This window comes from Strix aluco, chromosome 6 (genome assembly GCF_031877795.1).
Source record: "Strix aluco isolate bStrAlu1 chromosome 6, bStrAlu1.hap1, whole genome shotgun sequence".
Classification (NCBI taxonomy): Eukaryota; Metazoa; Chordata; class Aves; order Strigiformes; family Strigidae; genus Strix; species Strix aluco.
Window position 1 is genome coordinate 8,672,771 of NC_133936.1, and position 19,957 is coordinate 8,692,727.

At 39.9% G+C, this 19,957-nt stretch overlaps 1 protein-coding gene across 1 annotated transcript in view; it reads left to right on the forward strand.

Moving 5' to 3' along the window:
* Window positions 1–241: 241 nt before the first annotated feature.
* Window positions 242–19,957, forward strand: part of NCKAP5 (NCK associated protein 5) — a 431,510-nt gene continuing 411,794 nt past the window's right edge. Inside the window, exon 1 of the mRNA XM_074828613.1 lies at window positions 242–335. The gene's annotated coding sequence lies outside the window, so the exon portion shown is untranslated. The remainder of the gene's footprint in view (window positions 336–19,957) is intronic.

A 19,957-nucleotide genomic window follows, 5' to 3' on the forward strand; every position in this document is an offset into this window, starting at 1 on the left:
AAAACTGCAGTCAGAAGCAAAGATGACACTTTTACCACCACCTTAAAAAAGACAAAGCGGGAGTGTGTTTGTTAGGGTGTCAGTTTTCTACCCTTGGCTCTTTAAACCATGCAGGTTTGGCAGCTTGCCCTATGTGGTGCTGCATACAAATATTGACAGAACAGTGTGGTATTTGTTAAACCCCTTCTTGGGAAGCGAATGATGAAAACTCTGAAGGAAGATCTGAGAACCTCAGACATTATTTTTTTTTCTCAGTAGCACTATAATATTTACAGAATGAAACAGAAAATAGTGAATGGGGTGTAATGAATGACCTTCCTTTTCTGCTTTGCCTTGTAAGTAAGGACAGATTTTTTGTTTAATGCTTTAAATGTTATTATAAAAGAGGTTTACAGTTAGTAGCACTGAAAGATGCCATTAACACTTTTGATTTAACCTCATGTTTTGGGAGAAAGCTCAGCTGATATAACAGACCATGTAAATAGGTGAAAGACATTACCCAGGAAGTAGCTGTGTGCAGTCACTGTGGATACTGTGTCTGATAGATGCACAAACCTTTACAGACTTTTTAATAAACAACTATATTTGACTGTTGGTACTTTCCAGACATGTTACGTTCATGCCTGCATCTGCCTAAAAGTGACGTTTCAAATTTTTCTGCTTCTAATATGCCTTTGTAAAATTTAATGTTAATCTGTTTAGTAGAACATTGTTCTGATTTTAGAAATGGAAACAAAGATTTTTATAGACAATTCAGAGCATTGTTTTTCTATGTAATATTTTATCTGAGAATACTGTCTTCACCCATTTGGTATTAAACAAGCAGTTTAAATTAGGTGAATGAAAAGTGTTTCCTATGTTATCTCAGGTTTTTCTTAATTATATCAGGAAGTAATAAATCAGAAAAATGTCTTCCAGAATGAACAAGTATTGGTTTCTACCTGTTGTTATATCTTAGCATGTGAAATTCATATGAAATCATTTGAAATTCATGACTGCTTCCTATTCCAGCATATCATGGTCAGTTAGTCTGTTTTGGCTTCAGTTTTGTTAACTGTGAGTAAAGACTCCTGCAAATTTCATAGCGACAGATCATATTGCAGCAGTAGGGGTTCAGTTATAAGTGCCTTGTTAATTGTTAATGTGTAAGTAGCACAGAGCATGTGCCAAAGGGAGGCTCATAAGAAATAAGCTTATTGCCAAAATAAATGTCAATTAAATTATAAAATCAAGTTTTAAAGGCATTTGTCAAGAAACATAAACATGAGTACACATATACAATGAAAATAACTGTAATGCAGTTAAAACCAAGAAAATTCAAGAGAATCAACACAAGAAATCTCTAAATTGGTTGGTTTTCTTTTTCAAATACCCTTATTGATTGGCAATTATTCACAGAGGGCAAGCTATTGAATAGATTGAAACTACTTTGTTTGGGTAAGTCCTACTCATCACTAGCCACTGTTACAAAATTAGGGTTAATGTGTCTTTAATTGCAGTAAGTATTATGGAAATAGATATGTCTCTATGTTTATGAAATACATAGTATACATAAAACACTAAAAAAGAATGTATGTAAGTTTTAGCAGCACCTGGTCTCTTACAGCATTAAAGATTTGATACAAGCTCAAAGACAGTAGGAGTACAGAAGAGTGCAAAGAATAGTTAGCTGATTATAAGGAAGCAGCATAGACCCACTAAGCTGACTGCGATAGTTTGCTAATCTAATAGAAATTACTTTTGTATGCTATCTGACTTTTAATAAACTGCCTAGGGTATTTTTGAGATCTACAGATGAACAGTGCAATATAAGTATTTTTTTATTACAAAACACCAAATAATCCCTTTCTAAAGTTGGTAAATGTGGAAGCTTGTGAGTGTAGGCTTACCAAAAAGTGGGCTGTTGTCTTTTTTTTCATGGAACCTCAGGGCTAACAATGACAAAACTTCTTTCAAACTAGGCCTCTGTCTTAAACAGGCTTGACTCACTCAGTATAAATCAAAATATGAATCTAGGTCCTACTGCATAATAGCATTTTTCATGTCATTTACTTTTCCTTTATGCATATGTGCAATGATGGATGCATCCCCTAGGTCCAGTGATACATCTGATATACCAGTTACCTTAAGGAAAGCAAGGGAGGTGCATATAAAGTATACAAACAGGTGAAGAGGATGTATTAGCACTTCTGGATTTCTTGATCTCATTGTACCAGCATTTGGCTGGGGTTTAGCTGTTGCAAATCAGAGCCTCCTTTGCTGCACAATTAAACAGTGAGCAAGTGTCTCTTCAGGGAACTCCCTGACCTGTAGGCATGCTGCTGCCTGGTCTCTGGAGCTTGGTGGAGCTTGAGTGGAGCTACATATGAAACTTTCCAAACTGCACTGCACTTCTGCACAGGTGTTGAGGAAACAGTTTGGGAACACTTAAAAATTTTTAGGTGTCCCCAAGGTTAAATAGCCTTTGGAAAGCTGGCTTTCTGGATTGTTTCCTTGGATATTAGCCCTTAAATTCTGCCAAAATATGGGCAGGTTTCTATTGGGATTTTCCCCAGAATGACTTGCTGAAAAGTTGTACAACTTTGGTGTGTCTCCATAGGGAAAATTACATAAGTCCAACTGAAGGGTCAGCATAATTTATAATGGCAAACAGATGAGAACTTTCCTGTAGTTTTCCCTTGGGTGGTATTACTCAGTGATTCTGCTTCAGTAAAAGCCACTACTACTTCATGTCTTTGGCAGGTCGAAGTCTGAAATCTTTGGGTATCTGAACATATACCCTCCTTTATTAAAACCTCGCATGGAGTCTGTAATGCTTATACTGCCCATAGGACTAGAGAATGGCTATTCTGCTGGTTTCCTGAAAAGCAAAGTGCTCTTCATTTCTACATTAAAACACCTATTAACTTTAGGTAGGATTTACTATTCCTTCTCTTATAATTTTGCTGGTGCTCTATAGAACTCTGGAGAACAGAAGCTGGCCCCATAATTAAGGTGGTACAGCAGCAGAGGGATGTCAAGTTAATTAGCAGATGAACATGAAACTTTCACACAACCTGAAGCCTAGCTAGCAGCAAAACTCCTTCTACCTCAGCAAAATGGGGATTCTTCCTAAGTGTGTGGTATTCTCCAGTAGCTCTGAGGTTGGAGCCTCTGCTTTTTATGTTGTGCTGCATTCAAATCCTTGATAATGACTCACGTTCAGGTACAAGTGAAGGTATTGGCCTAAGGGAGCTGTTGCCCTGTGTCAGCCCTGACAACTTTGATCTTTGGCACTGGTTTCTGTGACAGGAGCTGCTTGACCCGTGCTTCCTTACCTCTGCTCTATCTTCCACCATGGTCACTGGAGCTGGTCCTGAGGTCCACAGTCCTTCTGGCACAGGGACAGAGGGACAGAAAGAAGCTTATACAATGGGAGACTGTGGGAGGAGTGTGTTAGCTTGGAGTACATTTGGTGTATCTTTCACAGTTCCTTCCTAAACCCATTATCGCTCCAGCACATTTGGTCTGTGCTCAAATGTGAGGCAGTAGTGTACTGCTCACATTAACCTGGGATTTGAATGGCAGCATTTTGCCTCTCAGTGGGTAATGGTCCAGTGGTCTTTATAGGGATTTGCCAAACACTGGAACACTCCTGAATTGACACTGCTCTCTGACCAAGTGATAATCACACCTGGCCGTGCTGATGACAGAACTGGTCCTTGGGAAGGATCAAACCCTATTCCCAAGTGAGGTAAGGATGAGGACATCTTGAGGGAAGCAGGAGAGGAGAGGCTGCAAATGTGATTGTGGCTCTTTCAAAGAGTCGCAGAGAGTAAAGGGAAGTGATCATTTTCTATGAATGTAACGTAAGAACACAAATGTTTCTGTAAAAAGTGGATCTTCAGCTGTGAATGTCTAGCAGGCCATTAGGTGGATTATGTAGGGTCAGAAAAATGAAAGAAATAAGCAGCCAAATGCTTGATTTTTGTGTTTATTTCTGTTAACTAGAATTATGTGGCCTGTATTTAAAATTTTGCAAATGAATTCTTCATTTTACCCTTAGTCTTACCACACTCAGATTCTGATAATTTCAGAGTAGTAGGTAAACATGATGACAGCCTTTTCTTATAAGCGTGGTGAACATTGAATTTCCATGACCATTTCAGGGTCCTGGAAATCTCTGGTAGGATCTGGTGGGCTGATAGTCTCTAAAGAATCTTGAAAGGTAATTGCATAGCTCTGCATGGGCTGGCTTAGGTGAGGTTCCATGCAAACCTTTGTATTGTTAGGAGTCTTCCATTGATAAGTGCTAGCCAGATAAATACCGCTGCAGCAAATGTGCAACATGGTGGTGGAGACATCTTTTGAGACTTGAGAGTTATGAGGGAGTCGAGAGTGATGTTCAGAGCATGAACAACTTGGAACAAAATGTCTTAAAATAAGCCAAAAAGATAGTGGTTGTTTTCCAGATTAAAAGTGAAAATCATAAATGTTGATTACAAAGTAGACTTTGTCACTGTGAACTGAAAGCAAGTGCAACTGCTGCACTGTGTATTTATAGAGAGATTGCTGGAAGAAGCTAGAACAGTACTCATGTTTCCTCAGCTTCATCAAACAGTAAGTTTGGTCACTTCAGTGAGGTGACCAATTCCTTCCTCATTCTTCTCTTACTAGTAATTTCCTTGAAAAGGACAGCAAAAGGACATTCCATGTCCCTTGCTGGTGGTATCGTAAAGCCACGCCATGGATCACTGTTGCACTTTGAGCGTGTTTGCTATTACAAAATAAAGCCCATTGGGGATTCAGTTCTGGGATTTTTGGTTTTGTGGGATTTTTAAAAATAATTTTCCATTTTGTTTGGTCAGTCATTGATTTGGTTCATATTTTCTATGGATCACATGTAGGAAAGATGGGGGACAAGTTGTTGGGAGGAGAGATAATTATTACCAAACATAGAAATTGTGTAATGCATTGAGAAAGACAAGAAATACTGAAGTAATATAAATGGTTACACCCTCTAACATGTTTAGTGGAAAACCTAGATGAAAGAGTAATGTATACCAGATGTGTATACCACAAGGAGTATAATTTTGGTAGGAATGATTTCCAGTAGGAAATAGTACAAGGTAAGTAGGGCAAATCAGAATGTATTGCAGGAGATCTCTTACTGGCAGGGCTGTGTGAGCACTTGTTAGTATTTGTGGAGCTAGTTCTTTGGTAAACTTCTTTATCCTTCATGTTACAGTTTTATGTCATAATGATAAGGGGGGTGATCAATAGCCATTGACTAGTTAATGACAAATGATCAATATTCAATGACAAGGCATAAACTTAGAGCTATCCTTTAATTACCCAAATTATGGGACTGGCAATACTGGTTCAGGTTGTCCTTCAAACACTGGAAGCTGTAAGAGTTCTGGTAGCCCTCTCTCTGCATAATGTCACCACAGTGGTTAATCTCTCTCTTAATCTATAGTCTTTAAAGTGATCATTTCAAATCTCACACTATCTGTCTGAGAAGATTAAGCACCTCAACGTTGCTTATGCATTTTGTTGGTGGCAGAACAGGCAACTCCCAGCCTCTCACCTAAGCAATAAAATCATCATGCATACAGTGAAGTTGCTGATGATCCTTTCCTCTCTAGAAAGAAATTCTAATGAAAACAGTACTTTAGTTATCCAGAGTTGGACAGTTCAGGGCAGTAGTCCGGAACCTTAATCTTGTTATAGTAACTAGAGTTGATAAATGAGGACATCGCACTTAAATGAGATTTTAAGGCCTTGGTGATCAGTGCGGGTATCTGTGGTTCACAAAAGGGATCCTGGGCCTTAATGAAAATATTGTTTCAGACATACACCCTACCTACAGGACCAAAGTAATTTTCATGTCCAAAGTCAAGGAGTTGTCCCCTTCCTGTCATCTGTGGTAGGAACCACTAAGCAGCAATTCAGGATAATTTTTATATGACTTCTTCTGTGGTAGCCCACATGAATGTTGTCTTGTCACTTCAACCCAGGAGAACTTTGCTGGATAGGCAGCCGGACTCATTACTGTTACTTTTGTTTCTGTAGGCTTAGGCTGTGTCTCTAGATACCAATTTGTATAAATGTGATTGCTCCAAGGAAGGAACTGCCTTTATTTCCTTCATTTGTTGGAAGAAAAGTAATTTATTTCTATTTTCCAGCCTCTCATCCACACTGGCTCAGTTTTGTGGTTGGTCCTAAAGGAAAAGCCAACTCTTTATTCTTTCCAAATCACCCTTCCAGAGAAAATAACAGTAGCTGTGCAGTTCCTAGTCTTTTCGCTCCATCCCCTTTATGCTCGTAGGGGATATATGCAGACACACTATCAAAATAATACCTGTATTTATAGTCTTCCTCTTTTTTTCAGTCTAGAAAGGCTGTGTACAGCTAAAACAGAAACTGACCCACTGCAAATGATTGTATGGGGGACAAAATGCATTCCTGGAACCATGTTCACATTCAAAGCAACACTTTTAACTTTGGCAACACTCTCTGACATTGCAACATGCAAGGAGCTACTATTGCTATGCTTGTTAGTGCAGGTTAATTTTTTAAAATTATTTTATACCTCCTTGATGCTCCTTGTGGAGAAACACAGAGCTGATTTTTTTTTCCTTTGTCATTTTTGTTGTAATATTCTTGTAATATAGGAATACACGTTATGAGGAATATTTAAGTGTAAAATTTAATGGTTTACAAGATCCTGCAGAGAATAATGTAATCCTGCTTTCTTTTGCAATCGAAATCCAGTTGGGCTGGGTAAGTACTGGACTGGGAGGTTTGAAGGATTATTTGGGCTGTGCAGGTAACAGACAGCACATGCCCCACTCTAACTCAGTGCTGCAGGGTTATCTTTGTGGGGTGGGATATGCATTTACAGCTGTTCTGTGAAATAAGGTATTGTAAAGTGCTTTGTGATTGCCTGGCTTGATGTGCGTGATGCAAACTTGATGTATCACTATTGACACTAAAAACTGAAAGAATATTTTATTGACTAACTCTCAATGACAGAGCTTTATGAGAACAGAAAGCAAGTCCCCTGTACTGCTGTTGGTCCCCTCAGGAGACTGTGATGGAGTGCCAAAACTGAGTAATTTTGAAACTAAATATCTGTAAATAGATTCTTTGTTCATTTCAAGGAGATAGAGGGAAGAGTATGGAGGCTTCTCTGGGGAATGTCATGGCTTTGTTGTGCAACACAAAGACTGTATTTGAATCAAGGTGTGGGTACTTCTAACAAGATCTTCCTAGCAGCATGAGGCATGCACTACATTTTCTCCAGAACCCAATTTATAACCCTGAAGTTTGTATTAGATCTTTGAGATTGCCTTCCATCTCTTCTTCTGAGCTAACCTCTCCTCCACCATGGAGGATCTGTTAATGAGGTGTTTCATTGATTACTAAGAGTTTCACACAGGTTGTACTGTGAGCAAAGACACATTTTCTTTAATGGTAAAACTGTTGATCTTTCTGCAAGGCAGCACGCTGATCTATGTGCCAGGACATTTAATTGGAGGAATTTTTTTCCCCTACAGAGCTATTTCCTTCATACAGAAGAAAAAAAATAAGGGAGAGGGAGGAAAGGGGAGAAGAGAGCAGAGCAAACATGAGGGAATGCTTTATTTTTTATCATTGGAATAGATCCTAAGATGGGATTTATTGTCCCTGCTATATTGAACTTTCTTGCTGAGCCTCAGTGCAGCTGTGACAATTGCTGTCATCCAAGAATATGCATTATTGACAGACTGAGGTGGCTTTAGAGAGTAATATATTCTTCAGTATGATTTAAGACATCAGAATCTAGCTGCAGCTTCATTTGGACTTTGTAATACTGAGAGGATGTAGCTTCATGTAGCAGGTGCTGGACAGCGCAAGGACTCCTGCCCTGGTACTCCAGGTGCTTGGTTAACGTCTTAATCCCCAGGACATTTCATTCATCCCAGCCTCACTGCTGCTGCTGATGCTCCCTGCACCAAGAATTTGACAGAATCAACAAAGTTGGAAAAAAGGCTATTTCAAATGAGAGAGATACAGAGTGGGGCAGAAGTGCAGAGGAGTGGTTGGCCAAAAGTCACACAGGTGACAATGGCAAAGTTGAAAAAAAAAAAAAGCAGACCCAAATAATCTTAAGGACTTGTGCTTTAATAACCACAACATCTCCCTTCCTCTGATTGTGAAGCTCTTAACTAATTTTGTTCATCACAGTGACAGTCCTTGTCACAGGTCTTCTTCAAAAGATGGGTATGGTCTTGCCTTTTGACAGTCACACAGGTTATTTTCTTTGAACTATTATAATCTTGGCTTTGCAAAAGAACTTGGAGAAATGAATGCTGATTGTATGGAGCTGCTGCTCTGTGCCTCCCGTAGAGCAGCGCCTTGTGGAACACCTGCTGTAGTTTGAGTCAACAACATAGTTTGTCTTTTGTCAAGTGTTCCTCTTAATAAAGAAAAGGGAATAAAAAGTCATTTTATGTGACATTGCTCTCTAGGCAGACAGCTGCATAACACATTCTGCTGTGAAATCCTGCTGATACTCCACAGTGAGTACTTAGGTTATGCATTTGGTTGTAAAGGCCTAAAAATGACCCTCTGCAGTGGGACTAAGTTTGTCAAAGGTTTTAGAGGGTTTGATTTTAGATGATGACCGTAAAGATGTCCAGGATAAGGGGAGAAATATTTCTGCTGACTTTTGTGAGATCAGGATTCCACTCTATGTAAAAGTCCAACAGCAATTGAAAGGATGGCTGCACAAAACCAGATGAGTCCAGATGCTTTGCCCAATTTCTGCCCCTAGCCCTGAACCAAGACCAGTGCAAGAGCTCCTGCTTTTGACGTACAGGATAGTCATTGCACACACTACATATGTCTCTTGCAAAACAGAGATGCTAGGACATGCTGGGACTACAAATAATTAACACAACAAATCTTTTGGAGTCACTCATTATGAGGGAAGGTATGCCATGCCAAAATTAATTTTGCAAAAACAAAATGTAAGGTATTATCAGTGGAAAACAAAAAAGGGGAAATACTCTTAAATGAAATATCTGGATGCAGTTAAGAAATAGAAGGCAAATTATACTGGCATAAACTTTTGCAGTCCACTTGTGTCAGGGGAGCCAATTTAGACCACAAAGGAGCTGGCACCTCTATATTTGTGGTTTTGTTTTGTAAAAAGCACATGCTGAAGACAAATAAATATATTTAATAGATATGGTTTAAAAATAAAGCTATTTTTTTCACAGTGAAGTATGTATGCTAAGAAACTCTTCCTTTGCATCTGCAATTATCAAATGTTTTTCTTGGCCTGTCATAGAACTATGTATTAAAAATATTGGGAATTCCTTATCTAAAAAATGTAACTTCCTTTGTGCAGAGCGAGTGGTAGGCGTACAGGACTGGAAAAACTGTCCATTCTTCAGATGACTCTATTTGTATTAAGAAAGGTTTTGTGATGCAGATGTGGGTGATGGTAGCAACTGGTGGCAACGTGGCAATTTGCAGTAGCTCACCAATGCCACACACATGATTTTTATCCTTTTCCTATTGAAATGGCCAAAAGAATTCTTGAACTGCTGAAGTTTGAGTCAATAGCATAGTCAACCTGTTGATTCCCTTGTTAACAAAAATATGGTGTAATGAATCGTTTATATGAAAAGTCTGACTTGTGGAGTGGAAGTTCATCCTCATTTCTATGTGGGAAAAAATAGAGAGTCTTATTCTGGGATAGACAACACATCCCGTGTGTCTGACGATCTTCAGGTTTATTTCAGAGAAAAGATTTGTTTGACAGATCAGAGAGCTTCATTAGCTTGGCCCAAAGCTCTGCCTGTTGTATAGCGATGAAGGGGAGAACAAGTGGACATAAAATCTCACCATCTTGTCTCTTTTTTTTTTTTCCCTCTACACTTTGTATTTTGCTTGCCACCTTGGGGAAAATCTCGTAAACTGTTTTCCTCTGCAGAACACCAGTACTTACTGCTTAGTTTTTTGAACAACATTTTTGACCATTGAAGAGCATTGCTTGAACCAACATGATCCAGGAGTAACTACCCTGAGAACAGTCTGCTCAGACCACACAGACAATTTTATTTTATGCACTGGAGGTGGAGGCTCCAAGCCCCTGGCAAATGCTGTCACAGATCTCATTAGAGTCATTTTGCTGCTTTGCTTGAGAGAAAACAATAAAATAATTATTCAGGAAAAACATTTGAGAGCTTGAAACACTTTTTCTTTATGTACACCAGAGCCACAACTTGGCAAACAATAAACAATGGGAAAGTTTGTCTCAGTAACACAACTTAACAGAATAAAAAAGCTGGAATTCTTTCAACAAAGTATATTCTCTTCTCAGATATTATGAAAACTGATGTCACTTGTAATTCCTCAAGAAAGAAAAAAATCCCTACAGTTTGCAGTACATCAATGCAGTCATTTTTCCCCCTGACTAATCTATAAAAAGACATTGTATATGAATGTTATTTTCTCTGCCAGAAGTGCATTCCTGGAACATAATAAAGGCTTTTCTGTTGTTGTTCAGTAATTTGGATAATAGTTTCTCCATGAAGTTTCATAATATTTATTTACAACCATAAATGATTGGACCAAGTGGTTTCAGCAGTCAGAACTGGAATCAGAATCACTCTGCAATAAGCTTTCTTACTGAATTAATTTTGTAAATATTATACCTAAAATAATTTCAAATGACAAATTTATATGACTAACATAACATGGATACAAAATAAATCTGTAGAGCTCTGTGTATGAAGCACAGGAAATTTTAACAGAAGAGACATCAGCTGTGGAGATTCAACTAAACAAAACTTTTTCTAGAACTATTGACAGCCTTGGATAGTTACAAGTATTTCTTATTTGGATCAATTAGATTGCAGTAGTTGTGGCCAACAGCACTTTTTTGCTTTATATTTGTAGTGCCTCAAGAGTTTTTCTTCCCACAGAATGAGGATTCAAATTTCTGAAAAGTCTTCTTAGACTGCTGTGAGGCAAAGCCCACACCTTAATTTACCAGCCAAGAAGAAGCAGCAGGGCACGCTGCCTTACACTTATCTAGGGAGATCATAAGAACAGCAGCTGTGTGAAGTCTTCCTCTTTATGCATGGACTTGCACATCTTTTGGTGTTGTAACTTGTGGTTATCTATGAGCGTGGCTTCTCTGCAATGCCTCAGCTGCATACCAGGCATAGCTTGGTGGGCAGTGCTGGGTGTAGGAGCTCCCAGAGCAGGAGGGAAATGGCATTTTCCTGTAGTCCCGTGGTCAGCCCTATTAGTTAAGCTGTAATGGAAGTGAATTTGAGGGGACTGTTCCTCTCATATGGTTTGGGAAGTGTGGGAAAGAGAGAGAGAGATGCAACTTGGCTTACTGTGTAAAATATATTGCGCTGGGTAACATAAAGCTGAAGTGTCTGATATTAGCAAGTCTGATATTTTTTGAGTTGGAATCGGCACTTACACAGCCAACCTTTGGGTGAAGCACATGTGATCCAGTCTGTGTGTATCTGCTGTAATTGCTGTTTACAAGGATAATTCAACTTTGCTTTGCTAGTCCCCATTTGTATATAACCCACTGGGAAGATGGTGGTATAACAAGTAATGCTATGCCCTCTCGTCTTTACTCATATAATTGAAAGGAAATTTCCAGTCAGTCTCACCTCTGTGCCCAGCAAGATCATGGAGTGGATCCTCCTGGAAACTATGCTAGGGCACATGGAAATAAGGAGGTGATTGGTGACAGCCAACATGACTTCACTAAGGGCAAATCATGCCTGATGAATTTGGTGGCCTTCTACAAGGGGGTTACAGTGCTGGGGATAAGGGAAGAGCAACTGATGTCATCTACCTGGACTTGTGCAAAGCATGTGACACTGTCCCACACGACATCCTTGTCTCTAAACTGGAGAGGCATGGATTTGACAGATGGACCACTCAGGGCATAAGGAATTGGCTGGATGGTCACACTCAAGGAGTTGTGGACAACACCTCGATGTTCAAGTGGAGAGCAGTGACGAGTGGCATTCCTCAGGGGACGATGTTGGGACCGGTGCGGTTTAACATCTTTGTTGGCGACATGGACAGTGGGATCGAGTGCACCCTCAGCAAGTTTGCTGATGACACCGAGCTGTGTGGCACGGTCAACACGCTGGAGGGAAGGGATGTGCCATCCAGAGGGACCTGGACAGGCTGGAGAGGTGGGACCGTGCAAACCTCATGGAGTTCAACAAGGCCAAGGGAAAGGTCCTGCCCATGGGTCAGGGCAATCCCAAGCACAAATACTTACAGCAGCCTTCCAGTACTTAAAGGGGGCTACAGGAAAGATGGGGAGGGACTCTTTATCAGGGGGTGTAGGGATAGGACAAGGGGTAACACTTTTAAACTGAGAGAGGGTAGATTTAGATTAGATCTAAGGAAGATGTTCTTCACTGAGGGTGGTGAGACACTGGAGCAGGTTGCACAGAGAAGCTGTGGCTGCCCCCTCCCTGGAAGGGTTCAAGGCCAGGTTGGACGGGGCTTTGAGCAACCTGGGCTAGTGGAAGGTGTCCCTGTCCATGGCAGGGGGGTTGGGACTGGATGATCTTTAAGGTCCCTTCCAACCCAAACCATTCTAGGATTCTATGAAATCAATCAGATCTTATCCTGTCTCTAACTCTAGTCATGTATCACTCAACAAAAGTGCTTCTGCATGTCACTCTAGCTGAAATTCTCCTTCCTTTTCAATTTACTTTGTTTCCTTGGCATCTTCTCTTCACATACTAGTTGTGGTTTACATTGCTCTTATTGCATGCAGTAAGTAATAATCGCTGAAGTGGCTAGAACAGTGTAAATGATGGTATTTAAATTAAAGATGATGCCTGTCTGTTTTGTTTTTTGGAGTCTGTTGTATTCCACTATTTTCTGGTGGTGCTCATTTCATCTGAAAGATAAATGGCTTGCTGATGGATTTAACAGTCTTCATTTTTTTCACAGAGGTACTATCATCCCCCTTCAAATAAAGTTTAAAGGTTAAATTGGGTTCTGAAGGCACGATGAAGATGATGACTTTAAAAAGTAGTATATTAGACATTTCTGGGGACTCTTTGGTGTGAGACAAGGAAAAAAGGGAGGAGAAAACACCCACAACTTGTGCTGTCTGTGGGGGCATCATTAAAGAGTTTAGTGTGGGAGTGTGTGAATGTGTCAGGAGAGCCCTCTGCTCTGCCACAACTGCTTCAGATCTGGAATTCAGGAAATGAAGAGCAAGGTAGGTTTAGCCTGACTCTGGTTTTCCAAATATCTAATGCAACCTATAGCAAGAAATATTGTAAGTGTCATTACATATCTCTCACAATGACACTTTTTTTTAGCTGGAAGCATAACTGATTTCAAAGTTATTGGAGGATGAATGTGTTATTTCAAGTTTGGTTATTTTTCTTTAATAGAGGTTTTGCTTGATTCTCTTCTGTAGACCTATTTGCCATAGCTTTTGTTTTTTTGTTAGTTCAATAATATTGTCCCCCGAAGAATTTGTTTTTTTGTGTAAATTTGATCTCAATTTTAAATAACTTCATGGGGATGTTTCTTTTCTATGAGTGACTTTTAGGCCTTACCAGGCCCTACGGGGCTGAGCAGGACCAGGTCCCTTTGCACTTTCTCGTATCTTCCCATTGACATCAGCAGCCGTTGGCACTTGAAACAGAATTACTTCACTGAGTCCTGAAAGTAGGTTAGACTGATATTTTTCACAAGCTTCCCTGGAGTGAGTTTTAGATGTGCAAATCCCAGTGAACTATCATCTCAGTGAAATGTCACCGAGACATCAGATAGACAGAGATGACTCCCTTCACATCCTTTTGGAAACTTTTCGAAATTGGAAAAGAATCTGTAGTGTCAGGAGAGGTCAGAGTGCATGTGTAAAGTGTTACAGTATGCACATCTCACTCAGTGCTATTCCTAAAATTTCCGCTGGGACGTGTTCTTTTTACCTTGCCATTCCTGGGCAATTAGAATATGAAATAAAAAGGAATGTCATCTAAATAGGGCCCCTCTGTAATTTCTTACATAATATTCTGCATGGAAAGAATGACATATTGACTGTACTTATGGCACAGAGAGATGATAGGCAGTTTATAATCCTTCCCAGAGTATGGCAACAGACATGAGTCAGGCTTGAACAGGCAGCTGGTTTGCCTTCAACTTGGTGGTACTGTGTTTAGCAAACAAATGCTTTTTATATATATTTAGTATGAAGAAAGTCAAGGTTTTTAAGAAAAGAGACATGATAACTAAGAAGGCTGTTTCCACTTTTGTGAGATTTCTATCAAATCAGGTCTGTAGTCTAATGGTAATGTAAATAATTTGAAAATTTTATAGACTTTAAAATGGGCTTTGGATCTTATCCTTGATGTCCAGGAAAGCCTAAGTCACTTAGGCCCATATCCTTGGAAAGACTAAGGTATCCTAATTCCCACCTAAATATCTTACCTCCTGGATGATAACTGCACTGAATTGCATGAATATATTTCAACTTTCATTCACACTGGTGAAGAATTAAGCCTTTTTTTTGGTTGTAGGTTTCATTTAAAGTTACTTCTAAATTGAAAAATTGCAAAATTCTAAGGTTTGGCTTCTTTAACACACCTGAAGACAAACAACATAAGAAAAGCCATCAAGTGATATATTTCCACAGATAATCAAAAACTCTCTTTTTTCCACTGAAGGAAGTATTTTATTAGAGAGAGTAGTGAAAACTTCTGATCACTGAAACTTTTTAGACTTTTTGGCTCATATCTTGTTAGGATCTTACTCCAACCAACCACAGAAGGATTCAGCTGTAAATATGCCATGCATTGTTGATATCCTTTTATTTATATTTATTCCTTTTATTTATATTTATTACCTGTAGTGTGTATGGATACATACATGTAGATCTATTTCTGTGGCTGTGCAGAATCTACAGAAATACTGGGGAAATACACTTTTACATATGAATTGTGTAGTGTTTCATGCTGCACAGACAAAATTATGTAATGAAATATCTCTTTGTCAGTCACACAGAGCTACAGGTTTTTAATTTCCAGAATTATTAGTCACCAGGGCTTGCAAAAACATTAGTTGGCTGTGTAAACCTCCTGGTCCAAATACTGTGATGAAAATACCGTTGCTGTGATGCCCCCTATCCTGTAGGTCTCATTTTCCCTTATCTTCAGAAGAATATTGTCCTCTTGGTACTCACTTGAGATTTCCTATCTAACAAGTAAATGTCAGAGCCAGTGGGGGCTACAGACCTGAAAAATAATATTCAAAAGGAAGCCCTGTGATGTTGCAGTGTCTAGTGTCTTCCTTTTAGCAGTTACAAAGGCCACATTAACACCTGATAATAGAAAATCATTCTGTTTCACAGTTCAGCATGTAATTGTGATGGGGCATCAGTCTACTTTTATTTATTGCTTTTTAAAATAATGCACGGATGTGCCAGTTAAACAGCATCTTCTCCCAACCCTCCTGCAACACAAAACCCAGAAAACCCTTTAAAATAATTTTTTTGTAATTGAACCCCACCAGCTTTGATGCATTTTCCAACTACGTGTAAAAACAGAGCACAAAGCCATTATTAATAGACTAAATGCTGACTGCATGTGCTGAGCTAAGTAGCAGTCAGCTGAAGGTTGGTCTGGCTCAGTCTCACTAAGAGCTTTTGAGTAATGAGACCTTTGGAAAAAGATCTGATCTTCTCCTGCAAGGTGCCTGAACCTGACATTCAGGTGTTTTGTTAATCGGTCCTTTCATCTCCATCATAGTCTTCTGTGCCCTGTTAGTACAATTTAACAAATAACATCTTTTTCTCCTCCAGTGCCTTTAAAAATAGATTTTGCTGCAGTTGGAAAAGTTACTTAGCAGTTTAATTTCCATAGTCAGAGGCTTTTCATTAGCACAGCTTCCTATGACATTAGTTTATTCTGCGTGTAGTTCAGCTACATTATGGAAAATTGCAGCAGTAAATATCTACTAGGTATACAGGTTTTTGTAATCAGTCCCTGACAACATCTGTCAAAACAATATGGGAAAATCCTGGCTTGCTTTGTCATTACAGAATGGGACTGTTTGTTTATTCAATAGAAGAAATAAAGCATATTGAGAGGAGGCCAAAAGAGTCACATTGACTCAGTTACTGAGACTTCCAGTTTCCAGCTACAGGATATTTTGGTTCCAGCATTTCACATCAATAATAAACAATCTTTATGGGAACCATCGAATGATAAAAATGAGATCATGAATTGAGAGCTAGGCTATACATTTTTTGATCTGTTGTATGCGATAGTTTACATTAGGGTCGATCTCTAGCCTGGGAAGAGACAGGTTCTGTATCACAGCATTTCAAATAAATGTTTGCCAGCAATGTGAGATACTATCAATAATTCATCACTGTAGTTCTTTTGAGATGGTCTGTTGATGCAAACTGTCAGAGCACATGGTAATAATATGAGCATTTATGTGATTTACAGATCTACAAAATAGCAAATAACTAGAAATTTCTTCAACTGACAGTATGCATAGGCTCTTGAACGTCAGAAATAGTCTGTGTGACAGCTGCAGCATGTATAAATCATGGCTGACTGTTTAAAGTGTTCTCTGGGTATAAGTACATGCACTTATACTGGCATCTTCATAGTCCATTTCCAATATCTGATTGACAGATTGTATTTTATGTAATTGTGTTCTTATGTTTTTATTAACTCTTTAATCCCCCGAGGTGCTCAGTGGTTACAGCAGTATATCTTGGCGAATAGAACTGGTAGAGCTCAAAACACAAACGTTTCCCTGCCATGCAGTGTCGCCCTGACCTGTGGGTTTTTTAGAATTTGGGTCTTTGGCAACGCACTGGAAACTGTGTTGCACAAAGTGGTTTGTAGAATTTTTGTGCTCTGGTTAAGAAACTTAGAAATCATGACTCATACGGTAACTTATTTTTGCGTCCTGACAAAATTCAGGTGAGAGGCATTCTTTGATTGCAGCTACATGAGTAAGTGCCAGTAGCAATGGGAAGAGCTTCCTCATGTTTCAGCTGAATTCCCATCTTTGTACCAGCCTTGTTCCCAGAGCTGTTCACGTCTGTATGGTGCAACAAAGCACTGCCCTAAGAACAAACTGAAGTTGTTCCCACTTGTCCAACGCTTTCACTTCTGTAGACTGATCTTTTAGCAATGTATGTTAATCTTGAACTGTCTCAGTATTTATCAGACCCTGCATACAACCAGCCTATGAATCTGTGATTGGGAATCTGAGATTAGGAAATGTATCTACACTAAAAGGAGTGAGGACCAGTGGCTTTTTTGGTCTTTTTTTTTTTTTTTTTTTTTCCTGGCATAGTGTGTAGGTAGAGCTTAATTCATCTTTCTAGCACCAGTGTCGTTGCTGAGTGCTATGGAGGCAGAGGACGTATCCCTTGAGCCTGTGTGTTTTAAGGACACTTAGAAGCTTGAAGCATTTTAAAAGAACAGCATTTCTATGGTGAAGGTAGTTCCATTCTTCCCAGGAGTATGTCCAGTGGGTGCTATCGTTCATACTTGAGCAGGTATGAAGAAAGAAAAATGTGAACAGAGGGCAATTTCTGGCATTCAGTTAAGGTAGGAGAGAGGATGATACATTGTGCTCCTCTTTGTTTTCCTTTTTCCCCCCATATAATCCCATGAAGGCACTTGTATAGTAATTAGGTAAGTGACTGAAAGCTGTAAATACTGGATAGATTTCTGACAGTGCACAGATGTCTGAGACTTTAAAGCCAATCAGTGCAAAAGAATTGCCTACTATAACCCTCTTCAGTTGATATTGGTGGGGTTGCAATGTCCATACACTTGGGTCAGTGTAGATCATAAATTTAATTTTTGTATGGGGAAAGTTTAATAGCTTTATCTCTTTCATTACAGTAGGGAATAAAACCCATATGCAAGAATTGGAGGATATTTTGTGCAAGCACGGCACACCTCACTGTGCTGAATGATGTGCAACGGAAGATCCACAGAGCAGCCTTTTTCCTGGAAACCCACCTGAATGTAACTTCATTTTAATCTAGGAGAGCTGTGACTGTGCGTGTCAGGCCAGCCCTGCCCCACCATTCCCCATGGGTTTCTCTTCCTCCCTTTCTTTTCACAGTGTCCCGTGATTGCGTGGCCATGGGGTGATTCCTCTCCGCCTAAGTGGGTGTGTATCTCTATGGACAGATAGATTTTGTGTGCGTGAGCGGCAGGGATGATTTCCCACCTGGGAGGTGAGCTGAGTCACCCTTCAACTGTGTGACTGGGCACAGGAGAGGAGGCAGGAGGGCATTCCTGGCGTGGGGAGAGGGACTGCGACTTCTGGCAGCTCCTTGTGCAGCACTGGCCTCAGCGTAATGTGAAACTGCGACATGAGTGACTGTGGATTTGTGAAACCACTGCCGTGCCTCATTGTTTCTGCGGTTTTGTCCTGAAACAAAACTGGGTTTGTATCCCCTCCGCAGCGTGCCATGACTAAAGTGTTTGTCTGCCGTTCCCTGGAGGCTGGGAGATTTGCTGTCTGAGACGGGACTGCACGATAGGGATCAGCCACAAACTGGGTGTGACTTGCCCCTGTGGTTTTGGGTCTTGTTTGGGAATGCTCTTTGTGGAGTACTCTTCCTTTTGGCGGCACTTGGCGTGGTGCAGCTCGCGGTACACTTACCCAAATCCCGTGGAAGGTAACGGATTCCCATTGACATCAATGGGCTTTGGATCAGGCTTTTAATCAGGGTGTTAAATATATGGACAAGAGGCAGTTTCTGAACAGCTGTCACACAGATGCTGAAGAAGCAAGCTCTGTACCCCCCATGGAGGGGCCTTGCCCAGCCATGACATCTCCCAGCATTTTCTGAAACTCTCGGTTACAGCTCAAGTTTTTTTGAAAGGAAGGAGCTTTCACCTAAGCAAATGTGTAAATACATGCCTTTAGGGAAACTCAACTAAATAAATCCATTATACTGTTCAATTCAATTTATTGTAGTCTGTTACTATCTTGTTTTTAAGTATGTTTTAGATAGGAAAAAAGTATAGGTTTCCATTTGGAATTGTTAAGGGGGAAACAGGAGGGCTGAAGGCAAAATCTGTTAGGCCACTTTGGGAAGTTATTTCATTTCAGCATTGTGCTAAGAAGAATAACAGAATTTCCAAGCTGTTGTCTCAGGCTTTATATAGGTTGAAGGTTTATATTCTACTTGTGTTTTGATAAATCTTCCTTCCAGGCATAAGGTGTAGAAACTTTTAATTAAAGATTAAATTCTGGAGCAAGGGTAAGTGTTGTGGTAATGTGCAGACACTTGGTCATTGTGTAATTCCCAGGCAGAAAGAAAAGATTGCCGTAAAGTTAGTATGCAGTTGAGGTGGTGGATTAAATGGCTCAAGCACTCACACATACTCAGATGGAAGATATTCCAAGTGAACATCTGTCTCTGAGAATTGTTTCTGCTGCTGCCTTTCTCCCAGCACCCATGTTGTTTTTCCTCAAAAATATTTCCAGAATATGCCATCTTGGGGGTAACTGTTTTCCATAGGTATTCGTACAAAATGAATACTTTACAGTTGGAAGATGTGGTATTAATCTTTTCGAGGTGGCTTCTTGGCATTTTCTGGAGAACCCAGGCACTACCTGTTGCCCAGCCAGCCCAGGAGCTGTTGAGTAACAGGTAGCCACAGGAGGGGCAACATGGGAGCTGCACTGTTTGTCCTCTGTTTTGGCATCATTTAGAATCACAGAATCATTTTGGCTGGAAAAGACCTTTAAGATCATCGAGTCTGATTGTTTGGGGCAACTGGTTTTCTAGTTTATAGCACCAGACAACACTGTTATTCCCAGTGGAAGCAGGAGCATTCCTGTAAGTATATAAGGCATGACCATACCCTTATTTTGAGTAAATTGAAGTTGTGCTGGCTTACGTGACTTGAGAGACAGG